The following is a 14,132-nucleotide window of genomic DNA, read 5'->3' as shown; positions in this document are numbered from 1 at the left end:
TTGAGACAGATGAATACAACCTTCAACATTTAAGGGATCAGGTTCTTTTTAATTAAAGGGTCCCTTTGTTTCACAGTAACTTTAAAAGTCTTATTTATCATTACACTCTGTAGGAGTCTCTTAGGAAAATAATTTCCTGCTACTGGTTTTGTTCAGCCTTTGGATCTCCTATCTCTTGTCACCTGTAACAAAGTGCTGCAGGAAGGAGTGCTGCTGTATTGCTTTCATGTTCCCCATCAGCTCTGATATGGATGGTTGTTATAAAGCTTCATACATAATATATGCCGTGTCTTAAAGCAGCCCTGTAAACGGCTGTATGGTTTTTCAACTCAACTAGCCTCCAGCTACCAGCTATAAAAAGGCATTTAAGCAGATTAGCATTCAAACTACCTGGTGAAGTGAAGAATGGGGAGGCAGAATGGCCTAACGATGGATTGCTGGGCTGTGACCACTCACATAGAAAGTCACCTTTCTGTACCTCCAACCTGCAAGCACTGGTGCTAATCCTTCCAAAAGCTGTTCTGTAGGCACATGGGTTGCCCTCACAAGGGCACACAGGGATGATTTCCCAAGCAGTCCAAGGGAAATGTTGCCCCTTTCCCACCGGGTCTGAATTTGCACTGGCTCCTTTTGAAGTTTTCCTTTTGCTGTGCAAACACTTTTGAACAAGTTTTCATGCTCTGTCGTCTGACTTTCTGCTGTAGCAGCGTGCTCTGAAATAGCTGGAGAAGTGCCTTTGGAGCCTGTTCTGTCAGGAAGCATGGTCCATCCACGCCCGGAAAGTTAATTCCATGCCTGGAAAGCTACTTCTAGACGGTCAGGTTCTTGAAAATTGAGCTTAAAATCCAGTCTATTTAAAAGCTTGTCATGAGGAAAACCAAATTCCTTCCCTATCTTGGCTCCTGTTGTCACTTAGCAGAGGAGGAACATGAATTCTCTGCCTTGTGCTGTCACACTGATCAGATCAGGATCTGTCTTCATGGACATAGCTCACTACTCCCATCTTTCTACTGGGCAGGGCCCCAGTCATTTTATAATAGAAGAACATAAGAGTTGTCAGAGACCGAAGACCACAACTACTTAGGCATTTCCATCAATCCCCTGAGCCACATGGAGATGCCCAGATTGATGAAACCTATTGATGTGTGCTAAGCTGGAGCTGCATCCCAGGCACCTCATCAGGCTGATGGTCCAGACTCTGTAGACAGTCCATGGATGCAGACAGGCAATGCAGAATGACCTGCCCACAGCCAACATCTCCCCCTCTTCCTCCTTGTATGCTCTGCCTTGCTCTCCAGGTTTTCCTAGGCCAGTTTGGGCTGGTCATGATAACAGAAAAACCACTTATCCCCTGGTTATAAATAGGTGAAGCTTGTTTTATGGTTATCACAGAATTATGCTTGGAGAAACCTTGTGAAAAGGCATCATTACAAACACTGGCAGGGTTTTGTAGATATGCTTCTTCCAAAGCCAAATAGGAGTCAAGAGCACTGGCTGTGAAGCCTGTGTTGTACTGATGCAGGGAGGTGCAACCCACCTGAATAAACCTTTCAAGCACAGCCATTGACACATCCCAATTATGCAGCAGTGACATTACACTTGCTAGTTTAAGCAAAGACATTGTCACACGAGCTTTCATCCCTGACATTTCTAACTTCTTGCTTTCCAAACAGAGAATATTTGCCCCGGTCCTGTCTTGGTGGCATCTCTTCCATAGACCCCCCTTTGCCATGGCTCCTACTTTGCACTCTTTGTTTATGCTAACGTAATGAGCTGCCTTTTGTGGATCCTAGATAAATAGGATATTTCACAGACAGTAACATAATCAATTAATACTAGACTGGATCGTGATTTGGTTACCTAAACACTACTGTAAATGCAATGCTTTTCAGCAAATAGTTTTCTTGACAGGACTGGGCAACATCCTTTTGATTGTAAAGAGGTAAATTAAGGAACATTGAGATAAGGGCTAAGAAAAATTGGATAAATCCTTCTTTTATTTTTCAATATGGAACTGTAGATGTGAACAAGAAAGCATGAGTTGTTTTAGCTGTTTTAGCTGAGCAAATAAAACTGTGATTCACCCAGTGCAGAGCCATGTTCCTATAGACAAAAGCTTTTTTTCAGAGTACTACAACCTACTCTGTTCTCAAAGACATCATGCCAAGAAGGTTTTGCATTTATACCTCACACTTATGATGTGAGGTGGTCCAAAAGCAGGGAAAGGAAGGAGGAGAGATTTTTCATGTTAAAATATCATAGCTGTTGGTAGCACACCTTTCCTAGAGAAGACCCCCTAAAACCTGCCCAGTGCCAGGGACATATTGGCTGCATCTACCCTGCTCGTGTTGTTTGCTGTAAGAGGAGCTCTGCATCCTCCAGGCCAAGTCACTTCCATTCAGCTCATGTTCACCTTGTTCACCTTGCCGTGTTCACCTTGCTTTGGTACTTGACCATTGTCTCTTCTGGGATTAACAAGGAATCTCTCTGGCTCTAAGGAAAGAGTTAATTTTCACTGCAAAATAACAGAAAATGCAGTCCCTGAGTGGCATTTATGTGGCACATCCTTCCCATGGGATCCTGGCAGAATCTCCTAAGGGTACTTGAGGTTGAGGTTTACTGGGATGGTGTTGGAGAGCCATATAGGACAGAGGGAGGTAAATCTATCATGGGTCACGCTGCCTACAAAGGGAAATCCTGCAAGTGACCCCTGAATGCACCCAAGTTTCATCTCACAGGGAGCTGGTTGGTTCAATCCAAAAGAAAACCTGGGAGAAAATGAGTATTTACGGTGTGTGGCTGGTCAATATTCATGGTGTAACTGTGGCAGGAACAAGCTGCTTCCTTTCTATAGGCAAGATCTCAGGGAAGCAGGGATTACTCCTTCCCTTGGGTCTTTGGATCCAAACAGCTCCAGAGCAGAATCGGACTCTTGCTGCATGTATCTTTTACTGTATTTGTCACTAAAACTATATCCATGTGGTTTGATTCCCCAGCAGTCCAGAGAGAGCTCCAGGGCATGACGAAAGGGAAATCCCAAACTGCTAATTCTGAGTAGAGACCTGCAATGGATGCCATCCATTCTGCTGTGTACCCTCCAGATTCAAATGAGAAAACATCTCACTTCACAGGGAGGTACTTTATTTTCTGTTAATCCTCCCCTGTCTATAAGGGCTGACTGCTGATATGGGTCACCATAACTGCGATCTTCCTCATCCTCACTGACCTCCACACCCTGCACACCTCAGTGAGCTGCCCAGCAGCAAGACTGAGGAAGAGGAAGAGCAGGAGAGCAGAATAAACTGTGCTGCACCTGAGCATTGTCTGTGCACGCAAGCTGGCCAGGAATATTAGTTTTTAAGGTATTTCTTGTCAAGAATCTGTATTCTCAAGGCTTGTGGGTTATCAGAGGTGCAGGTAAGACCTATGAGCACATGATGCTTTTAAAAGAGATGTGGCTTTAGGAATATTTATCTCAGGAGGGAATAGATCCTGCATAGCTGTATCACTGGAGAGTGGAGAAAAGGGATGGAAGAGAAGAGGAGCCACAGGGTTTGCTTTTGAGTAAAAGGCTCATTGGGTTGGCAAGGCTCACTTATAAGGGACAGGATACTGGCATTTGCATCAGTGAATTCTTCAAGCAGTTTACAAAGTTTACTACTCCTCTCTCCATTGTGGAGATGGGGAAACTGAGGCACAGAGGCTGCCACTTGTCAGAGGTCAGCCAATGTAGAGTAAAACCAGTCACCTGTAGGCAGGACCAAAGGGGCATGGTCTGAAATGAGATCAGAAAACCCACTTCATGAAAACAAACCCCCTCTATGTACTTCTTTATTTATTAACCCACAGCTATGTCTTACTCAACAGAGTCCTGGTAAGGAAAGTATTTATACACCTTCCATCCTCATCCCTGAGTTACTCAGTCCTGAGCTCATTATAACCTTAAATATGTTACCTATTACCTTTAATGGCATATTGTAGACTCCTCCACTCATAACCACTCTTATTAAATATGCTTAGCAACGCAGCAGTGAAGAAATAGAAGTGTCAGCTCCTTCAAATTAAAATAAAGAATCAATTATGCTCTTAGGGGCAGATGGAGATTGAGCTGAATACAATGTACAGTTACACTGTTGTGGAAGCCGGGGCCCTTATGTGCAATTAGTGGTATTTCATTCTTAATCTTCCTCCTTAATACAGAAGAAGCCATTAAAGAGAAAAAGCCATTCACAAGCCCATTTCAGAGTCAGTTTCAGGGAGATGCTTCCAAATGCATGATTTTAATCTTTGGTTTTTAAATAAAATAAATTGCTTATATACTTATTCCCATAGGAATTATCTTACTCCCATGAGCAGGGATGCCTCACACTAGACCATGTCACCTTGAACACTGCCAGGAATGGAGCATTCACCACTTCCCTGGGCACTCTGTGCCAGCACCTCAGCACCCTCACAGGGAAGAACTTCTTCCTTCTATCTAACCTAAACTTCCCCTGTTTCAGTTTGAACCCATCACCCCTTGTCCTATCGCTACAGTCCCTGATGAAGAAGGACTATGATACAGAATTCACTCAAAGCACACTAACTGCTCTGATCTCCCATCAGGGTGCTGAAGCGATGATGAGTAATGCAGACGTGAGGCACAATTTACAGCTCTTAACATGAAGAGAGCTCCTGGTCATCCTTGTCCGTCGGAGGTTTTGGTCTTGTCTGGCCATTATGGAGATTCCTGTATAAAAAGGAAGGGAAATGGAGAAATTACTTGTTCAGCATCACAGAGTTGGGCAGAAACACCAGTGCGAAGTGAACTCTATAACCACAGCACCATGCTACCCCAGATCTGAGGTCTAAATCCATTTCCATTACTACAGCCTTTATGTGGGACTGCACATCTGTGTGCAAGGTCTCACAGCTCCACCTGCCTCAGTTTCCCCAGCCTCCCTTCCCAACACCAGCCTGTAGGAGCTGGATACATTAACCAGGAGGTGTTTTCCTGACAGTAAACACTCAAAATAAATAAGGAAATTGTTATCAATGGTGGAAGTAAGCAAATTCTTGATAGGAGAGTGGATCTCTTCCATAGTGCAGGCATGATCGATAAGACTCATACCCACGAGCCTCAGTATTGAACCTCAGCGCTCTGACTTATTGGATATAACATGTGCTTCCTTTCCATTTACTGCTAAGGTGAAAGAGCTATTGTTTAGCACTGAGACCACGCTTTCTAGGCATTCTTTAGCTGCAGAGAGATGCACTGGCTCAGATTTTCTGGCTGATGTTAAACCCAGTCATTGCCCATCTGCTGAACAGTCACAACCCCTGCACAGTGATTTCTAATCAGAATAAAAGTTGGCAAGTAAGCTGCAGTGAAAACTTGACGTGTGGGTCTCCACATGCTGGGCAGGGATCTGCAGGTCAGCTGGAGGCTGCAGGGATGCTTGGCCCTGATGCTTCCCATTTAAGAGGTGATGATTCCTTTGCCATGGTATCCCTTGTGTATCCCTGCAGGATACCTCTGCAATCACTGCATGCAGGGAAGAGGTGTAAAGCAGTGTCTATAACCCTTTTATGAATCCCAATTCGAAGTTCACAGCATTTAAGAAGCAGGACTTCTACTGAGAAGCGTAATGAGGGAGTTTAAACCTTGGATTAACTTCACTTGTGCTAAACCCGTCTTTAGATCATGCTGTAATCACTTGCCTTCAAAATGCCCAGCACACGATGGTAAATCGGACCTAAGAAGGTACCTGCAAAATGCAGCTTAAATGTGATATCCCTCTCCAGGAGATGGCACTGTGAAACTAGTCTTTCTGCATCCTAATGCCAGCTTCCAGCCACCTACTTCTCCCCGAGTTAGGGCTGATGAATAAAAAGAAAAGTAGGTGAGAGCCCTGGTCCCGAGACCGGCATGAAGTAAATGCTCTATGGTGTCTTTTCATCTTGTAAGGATTGTTTGTAGGGTGGGTTGAATACTGGAAGACTTAGAAGATAAAGGCCCTAGTTTGTTGTATGGAGGGGAGAAAATGCAGAATAGCTTCACTGTGACTCCAGGAGCAATTCCACAGAGGGACAAGTAATAGGAGCTGCATTTGGCGATGGAGGTTGCCCCAGATGATGGGTGTCTGTGGGTGTCTTCTCTGACACCAAGTTCCTGTTAGACAGTGTCCCTGCTTCAGCTCATACGCTGGATATTTCTAAATCCCAAAATACACTGGTGCAGCTGCACAGCTTTGCTGCTTTTTGCAGGGGAGCACAAACTTGATCCCAAAGCCAGAAATTCACATCCATCTGCAAATCCTATAATGCCCCCCAGGACATTTCTCTTCTGATGCCAGGAAAAAAGGGAGAAATTGGGAGTGTTAATGCTCTAACATCTGTGTGTGTGCATGCTTCTGTCTCTTTGTGTAGGGGACCTTTTTACATCCCCACCTCTCCTCCTGAAGATGACAGCCTGCAAAATAGGAAAGGTTTTGTGTATTGATAATCTATCCCAGAGGTCAGGAACTGCTGATATCTGATCTAAGGTAACAGCACTCTCTGAATGTCACTGGGTTGGACATGCTTCTCTTGTTCACCTATGGCAAACTTGGGGTGTGAACAGTTATATCCTTTGGGGGTGATCATCAGAGGCAAGGACAGATGGATGACCACTGCAGCTTGGGTACTTGGTACTCAGGTAAATCTCTTCCTTTGTCAGTGCTATTTGCATAAAAGTAGGTTTTTTTTGTTAAACCTAACAACGAGAAATTTCAGATGTGAAACTTCTGTTGCCAACTTGAAATATAAGTTTGGGCATCATGTAGCTGCCAACAGATGAGGCATTCAACAGCACAGATAGCAGTGATAATGTAGCCAAGTTGCTTTTGATCAGTGGAAGATACATCCCTGAGAACACAGAACACTGCAGCTAAAGCTGGAGCTAACCTCAGTGTGTTCTTTTCACCAGGGATTAAATCCATTTTGTATCATGAGATACTACACCAGGACAATTCAGTATATCTCAAAGTGCTTTCTTTTTCCCAGTGATGCTCTAAAAGGTAGCATTAAAACAAAATCTCTCAGCTATTACTGCATTTCATGTCCACTAAACCAATTTGTATTCTCAGCTGTGAGCAAGATCCAAAGTCTTTGCTGCCAACAGGACCTGTTACAGTCATCTTCAGATCAGACCTGATATAGATCTGCACCTTTTCATTCAGACATGAAAGTCTTGTTGTAGCAGCCACTTAGAAGACATTCCAAAGGGTCTTTCTTCCTCAGCTTTGATTATTTTAATTTCTTTTGAATCCACCTCTTTGGACACCATGCACGGAGCTAATTTAGATCACAAACTCTTTGGACAAGGATAATGCTTTCTTCTACATCATTACGCACAGGGACAATTGCACTGTCAGTGCTTCAGAAATAGCCTCTAAATAATAGAGGCCAGGGCAGAGAAAAACAAGGCCAAGAGGGAAGAAGAAGCTCCAGAAAGGTCAGTGGGACCAAAGCTCCTGCAAAGAGCGCTGAAGTGTGAATGGAAGTAAAGCATTAAAACACCTGGTGTTAATGCAAAGGAGATGGAGAAACATCTGACACACTGTGGGAGCTATGGTGGTTGTGCCCCTGAGCTGGATGGTGGAAGTGTTGCCCACCACCAGCTTTGTATCAAGATATGCTGCAGTGAGAGGAATCTCAGTGTAACCTAATATAGAACAGGTTAGAAGAAGAAAGAACACAGACACCGAGTTTGCAGAGCATCTTTCCTTCAAAAGTATGTTGAAAAGCTGAAATGTCACCATGCTGAAAATGCCAACCGCTTTCAAGATCATCTAGAAGAACGGGGCCTCAATGCTCTCCTGGCATCTACTGGGTTTTTGGTCCCATTTTGAAGCTTTGACAGTATTCCCTTTGAAATCCCATCCACCCCAAAGACTGGAAAACATGAACTGCTTGATTTGTATGTTTTCTCTGCTGGAACAGGAGGGGCTGAAGCTGTCTCCGTGGCCTTTCAGAGGTGGGCTTTGAATGGCAAGAACGTGGATAGTGGTGAAGAAATCCACTGCCTGCCATATCTGCTGTCTCCTCCAGTCTTCAGTATCTTCTCCATGAAAGAAAACCGACACCTTTCTTCATCTTTATTGCACTCCTTGCTTGTCTTTTTGCACAAAAGTGTTGTGCTAATGTGTCTGTGAGAGGCTGGTAGAGAAGAAAGGGGATGAGGAGAGCGGAGGAGAAAGGGGATGGGGAGGTTCAGCAATGAATCCCTATCAAGAACCAGTGTAAAGGGTGCTGGTGACTGCAGCAGGGTAGAAAAAAGCTGGGGCCACATGCGGAAATCACTGCCGTGTTCCATGGTGTGAGACTCCCTCCCTGCAGCACCCCATTGCTCCTGCAAGAAGGGAGGCTCACGAGATCACCTGTAAACTTCAAACCTCAGCTCAGAAATGACAGGAGAAAAGCAAGCGGAGACAACGACTGCATTTAAGCCTGTGGGGTGAGATGCAAGTTCGACAGCCCAGCTTTTGGGGTGAACTGCAGGGTGGACAGCACAAAGTCCAGGACTCGCTGCTGTGATACCCCTTCCCTTTGCTCTCCTCCAAACCTGTTGGATAAGTGTCATCCCAGAGGATGCTTCAAGAACATCCTCTTGCAACCTCAGCCCTACCAGGGATGCCGCTGTTGCCTGCCTGGGAGGAGAAGGGAGTTAGGGCTTCAAAATGCCCCCACTGAGAAGCATTATGGTTCTTGGGCAGGGAAGAGAGGGAGTGAAATCCCTGCAGAATACACCCACAGCCTCGCTGCGAGCATACTCGGGCAAGGAAAGCCCCGGGTACCACCGGCCGAAGCATCCCAAATAATCCTGGCAGCAGGTTTAGCCCCATCCCACCGCTGAGGACGTTCCTGGCGCCCTCAGGAGCAGGACCAGGGGGTGGGGGGCACAGGCAATGGTCCAACCCTTGCACCGAGGCTGTTTTCCGTGAAAGGAAAAAGAAAATCAGGAAAAAACCTCGGAAAATCCCGCAGTGTGGCTGTACGTGCAACCCCCACCCCCCAATCACAGCCGCGCACACCCCCTGCAGCCGCTAAAGAAAGAGATAACCATAAAATAACCCAACGAGCGAGCGATAGAAAGTTGCTCCCGTGCCTGCACCAGTTGATTTCGCATCTTGCCTTGTGCCTTCGCCTGCTTTTCCCCCTCCTAATTCTATTTATTTCGGATTTATTTGCTGCACCAGGGAATAATCAGGTAACGCAGGAGCCTGGCGAAGTGGAGGGGACGGGAGGGGCCGCGGGGGCATTTTATCGTCCCTTTCTTTCCCCATCTCCCTCCCTGGAAGCTTTTTCCCCTACCCAAAATAAGGGGGAAAAACCCCGAAATGAAGGGTCGCGGTGGGGAGGGGAAGATCGGATGCGGAGCCGCCGGTAGAAAACGCTGTAGACGGTGCTTGATCGCGTCGAGCGCGACACCGGCGTTACCGCTGCGCGCCCCGCGGAACCGCGGCATCTCTTTCACGGGTGATTTTCAAACCCTCCCTTGGCTAATTGCGGCGCGTTTCCCACGGCCCCCGGGCGAGGAGGCTGCGCGGGCGCGCAGCGGGGCGATGGGGGTTGGAATTTGTGTGAGATTTTTCTCTTTCTTCGCTTTTTTTATCTATTTTGTTCCTTAAAAAAACTGCTGAAAAAGGTCACAGAAGGAGTTGGCTGCTAAATGGAGAGAAAGGGGGGGAAAAAAAGCCTTAAAAAGAGCGGCAGGCATGCGCACTGCGCGGATGCCATATTGGAATGAGTCCGCCGCGGGTGCGGGCGGAGGGACGGCTCGGCTCGGCTCGGCTCGGCTCGGCTCGGCTCCGGGCTGCGCGCATCGCTCCGCGCACCGCGGGGGCTCGCTGCTCAGGGGAGGAAAAAATAAGCGAAAACAAGAAAAAACACCCTTCCCCTCAAAAAAATCCCCCCAAACTTACCCAGGTAAGGTACCGCGCCCCCCTTCCAGCGGGTATTTCCCTTTATTTTATATATCAGGTTTTGCCCTTTCTGGGTCGTTTTCCGCGTTCCTAAATATTTTAAAGGGTTAATTATTATGTTTCTGAAGCGGGGAAGCTGGTGTGGGTTTTCTTCCCCCCCCCGCCCCTTATCCGAAGGGGAGGAAAAGCGGCGATGGAGTTGCCGGGAAGTACTGGCGGGCGGCGGCTCGGGCTGATGCCCGGCCGGGACCGGTATCTGGGGCTGGGCACGCCGGAGTTACCACGGGCAGGGCTCGCAGTGTTTCGGTGTTTAATCCCAGCCGTGAGGGGGGTTTCTTTTTACCTCATTGTATCGCATTTTAGATGTCTTTCCTTCTCCCCCCACCTCTTCTGCCTTCTTTATTTCTCTCTTTTTATGTATTTAAAGTATTCCCTGTCCTTTCAAAGGAGTGTGCAACCTCTTTTCCCATTTCCTACGCCGATCCACGTCTCAAAAAGAGTTATTTTGGGTGTGCGGGTGCGTTTCTTCTCAGTCTGCAAGGAGAAGGGAAAGAGGAAGAAAAATCCGGCTGAAAGGGAAGAAAGAGTAGAAAAGCAAGCCATCAGCTGTGCCAAAATGTGCAGCCCCGATCTATACGTGTTTTCCCCGTAGCGCTCCCCGAACTGCGGTAAATGAATATTTATAAAGCTTGTCAGCTCAACATGGCGGGTTAAGGTGTCTTTAAAAACTGTAAAATAAACAGTTTGAGGGAAGGCAAAAAGGAGAGACGCGGTGCCACACGTTGGGCTCAACCCGCTTGTTGCTCGGAGTGGTGCGTTGGTGAGGAGGGGAGAGGATGGGATCCGTCCTCTCGGGGTGTCTCCCCCCTCCCGCAGGACTCAGTGGTGGGAAAAGTGAAGGGGGGTGTTTGTGTGTGTTGGGAAGAAACCCTGAGATGTGGACATGTGGAGGTGAGAGTTTGGGTGGTTTGCCTTTGGATTGGAGACTTGCCATGGTAATAATCATTTAATAATAATAATAGTAGTAGTAGTAGTAGTAGTATGCCGAGAGAGACACAGCAGTGATTTCAGCAGCAGACATGTCGTGGGACGAGATGTCCTGTTGGAGCTGTCATGCTTTCCCTGCTTGCCTCGGTGCAGTCAGCTGGGGATGTGGGTTTGGTTTGGGTTTGGTTTTTTTTCCCTCTGTTCTTTAGCAAACTGTCTGAAATAGCTGCACACGGAAGTTTTGGCTGCCAGACAAGTGACTTTCCCAGTTCCTGCTGCAGCGAGTGCTGCAGCTCTGTTCTTTGCAGAGAGACCCTAAAAAAGCCCACGATGGGAGGCGAAAGACAGCTCTTGCAAAGCGAGTTGGAGAGGAGTTTTCAGGGAGTTGTTTGTGCCCTTCTCAGCTGCCTCTCGCAAATGTGTTTTCCAGCAGAGAGGAGGAGTGAGGCTGCCTCAGAAGCAGAGAAACTTCCTTGTTCTTGCGCAGGGAGTACTTCATTGCTGCTGCTCTGGGATTGTTTCACCGTGGTTGCAAGATGTTAACTTTGAAGCATCTGTGGTTTGTAGCTGTGGGAGGCGATGGGATGCTTCAGCATCACAAGCTGTGCCTGAATGGCGATGGAGGAGCCAGGAAGGATGATGGATGTAGGGGGAGAGAGCTGCCTGCCCATTTGCCTGTACCTCTTAGAGGTGCTCTCCAGAAACCCACCATGCTTTTATTTAGCAGGAGCAGTTTGAGATGCTGTTTGCACACCTTGTCACACACGTTGAGGTTTCTGCTTCCAAAAGGGCTCTGCTCCATGTTCCTACCCCATTTTCCCCTTGCCTTTCTCCCGATCCCAGCCTCTGCCAGGACCAGGCTTTGCAAACTTGCGTTGCAGAGCATCGTGGTGGGGAGGGGCACAAAGGAGAAGACCAGGTAGGAGGAGGATTGGGATTTCTTATCAAAATAGCAGAAAACAGCATTAATTATAAGCAAAGCGGCTTGGAAGGCAGCGGAACTTGGGTGGCAAAATCCAAGAGCTGCAGTGGAGTGGTGTCAGCCTGTGGGGTAGAAAGGGATGGAAGCCATTGCAAAATGGGAATCTGTCTTCCTCCTCTCCCCCTTGCATTTCTCCATCCCTAAATTTGCTGCCCCATGAACAGAACAGCTTTTAACATCAGTTTGTGCCCCTGGTGCTCTGGCGAAGAAAGTGGTGTTGAAGAGTGACCTGGTGTCTGAGCAGAGAAGCAGCTTTGCCTAGTTGTGTGCTGTGGCTGTGGGGACTGGAGAGGGGTTGTGAAGGTCTCTGGGGATCCCTCTGTACCTGGGGGGATGTTCCCCCCTCTTCCCTTGCTTCTCTTTTATTACTTTGCCTTGGAGGAATCTGCTTAAAGATGGGAAAAGCAGCCTAATGTGCAGCCTCGTCAGCCGTGTCCCTGATGTGGGGCATCCACATCACCCAAAGAGGCTGTATTGATGGGACCACTTTTCTCCCCCTATCTTCTGTCTCCCTCAAAGGGGGACCTGTTGATGCGCAAAGCTGCTGCACACCCCTCCGTCAGCACCAGTGAGGCTGCATTAGGGTTAGCTGCGGTCCCACCAAGCAAACCTTTTCTCCATCAATGGCAGAGGGGTGAGGGCCAGGGTTTGGTGCTCTTTGCTTTTCCTTGCAGGAAGCCTTTAGGTGCAGACAAATTTGATCTCCTTTGCTTAGGGGCAAAGGAGGAGCAGGCAGGTTTTCTCTCTGGGGCTGGGACTGTTGCCTGGGTGAGCAGGGATACGAGTAGCTTTTTCCCCCCTCTGTTCTTTGTACCTCCAGCAAGTTATTTATGGAAGAAAATACTCTCACAAGTCTAATAACTTTAGTGCTTAAGAAGGATTAGGTCCTAATAACTCCTGTGATAAGATGGAGGCTTGGTGTAATCTGTTACTAAGTGCAAATCTAAAAGCCATTTAAATAGATACAGAGCTATAGAGCTAGATACAGAGCTATAGAGAGAGTAGTGCATTGTAAACAATGAGGAAATACCTTTTTAATGATTTAAGGGGCACACTGGGCAGTGGAACACGACGTGCATTATAAGCAAGGCAGTATCATTTCATTTATATATTGAGAAAACATTTACAGATACTTACCAGATGTTACAAGGACGGTGCAGAGGTGGAGAGTGTGTTTCACACAGATGTAAGAACATCTGTAGAAGACAGTGTATAGCTATATAGCTGTGATTATAACTGGTAACTAACTGTCTGGACAGACAGTTGATGTTTTAATGAAGCATTTGTTAAAGCTTCATGGCAGTGTTACTAGAAATAGAATAAACACCACAGCCATCAACTCTTTAGGCTGGGGATGCTTTTCCCCCACCCTTGGCTTGTGCTGAGCATGCTGTTGGCCCATGAAATGCATGTATGTATTTTGAGTCACTGTTCGGGGATGCATCAACGAGGGGATGTGATGTTACTTGCTGAAGGGCAAGGCACGGTAGAGAAGGTGCCGTTGTGTTTCTTCAAGGACTTTTTGCTGGCTAAAGTCATGTTGGTGTGGAGTAAGGGAAGGTATGGAGAGTGGCCAGGCAGGTTTTCAGGGGTGGTGATGGTGCTTGAAGGAGGTGCTGGTCTCTTCCTGTGTCCAAGTGACAAAGTAAATGAGTTGTGGAAAGCTCCAAAACCTGGGACAAGGAGCCAAAACCTGAAGCAGAGGAGAAAAAGGCATGTTTCTGAAGGTGCAAAGAGACAATCAATGTGGTGACCCCAAAGAGACAATCAATGTGGTGACCACAGGGCCCACATTTTAGATGACCTGAAGGCTATGGAGGTGTCAGAGGTATTTTCTTACTATGAATAGTAACACATACAGAGTATATGAGCTGGTGCTACAGCGTCCTCAGTGGTGATGCTGTTGTTCATAGTGATGCTATTTGCAAATACAGAGTTTGTTCTGTCATTGTAATGTGCTGGTTCCCAGGAGCAGGTTTGTTTTAGGATTAGAGAAGCCTAAGGTACTTTGTCAGTGTTTAAAAGTCATCATTTGAACCTGTTGATCTTTGCATGGCAACCTTCTCTGATGAAACCAAACCCATCCTATGGGTTTTTTTTCTATATTTATTGTCTGTGTCTCAGGTATGACTCCTACACCGATGAAACATGTTTGGGTTGCAAAACAGGGGATGCAGAAACAGGAGCAATAGCTCTCACTGACATTTAAAAGAACTCCT

At 46.9% G+C, this 14,132-nt stretch overlaps 1 protein-coding gene across 2 annotated transcripts in view; it reads left to right on the top strand.

Moving 5' to 3' along the window:
- The first annotated feature begins 9,881 nt into the window (after positions 1-9,881).
- Positions 9,882-14,132, top strand: part of SFMBT2 (Scm like with four mbt domains 2) — a 107,467-nt gene continuing 103,216 nt past the window's right edge. The window contains exon 1 of one of the 2 annotated variants that reach the window (XM_057421898.1): positions 9,882-9,948. The gene's annotated coding sequence lies outside the window, so the exon portion shown is untranslated. The remainder of the gene's footprint in view (positions 9,949-14,132) is intronic. The other variant, XM_057421897.1, reaches the window with a different exon arrangement.

Source organism: Pezoporus wallicus, unplaced genomic scaffold, assembly GCF_028554395.1.
Source record: "Pezoporus wallicus isolate ANWC-B61680 ecotype Strahan unplaced genomic scaffold, APGP_CSIRO_Pwel_v1 contig_7901, whole genome shotgun sequence".
NCBI classification, from domain to species: domain Eukaryota; kingdom Metazoa; phylum Chordata; class Aves; order Psittaciformes; family Psittacidae; genus Pezoporus; species Pezoporus wallicus.
This window is presented reverse-complemented; position numbering and strand designations above follow the sequence as displayed.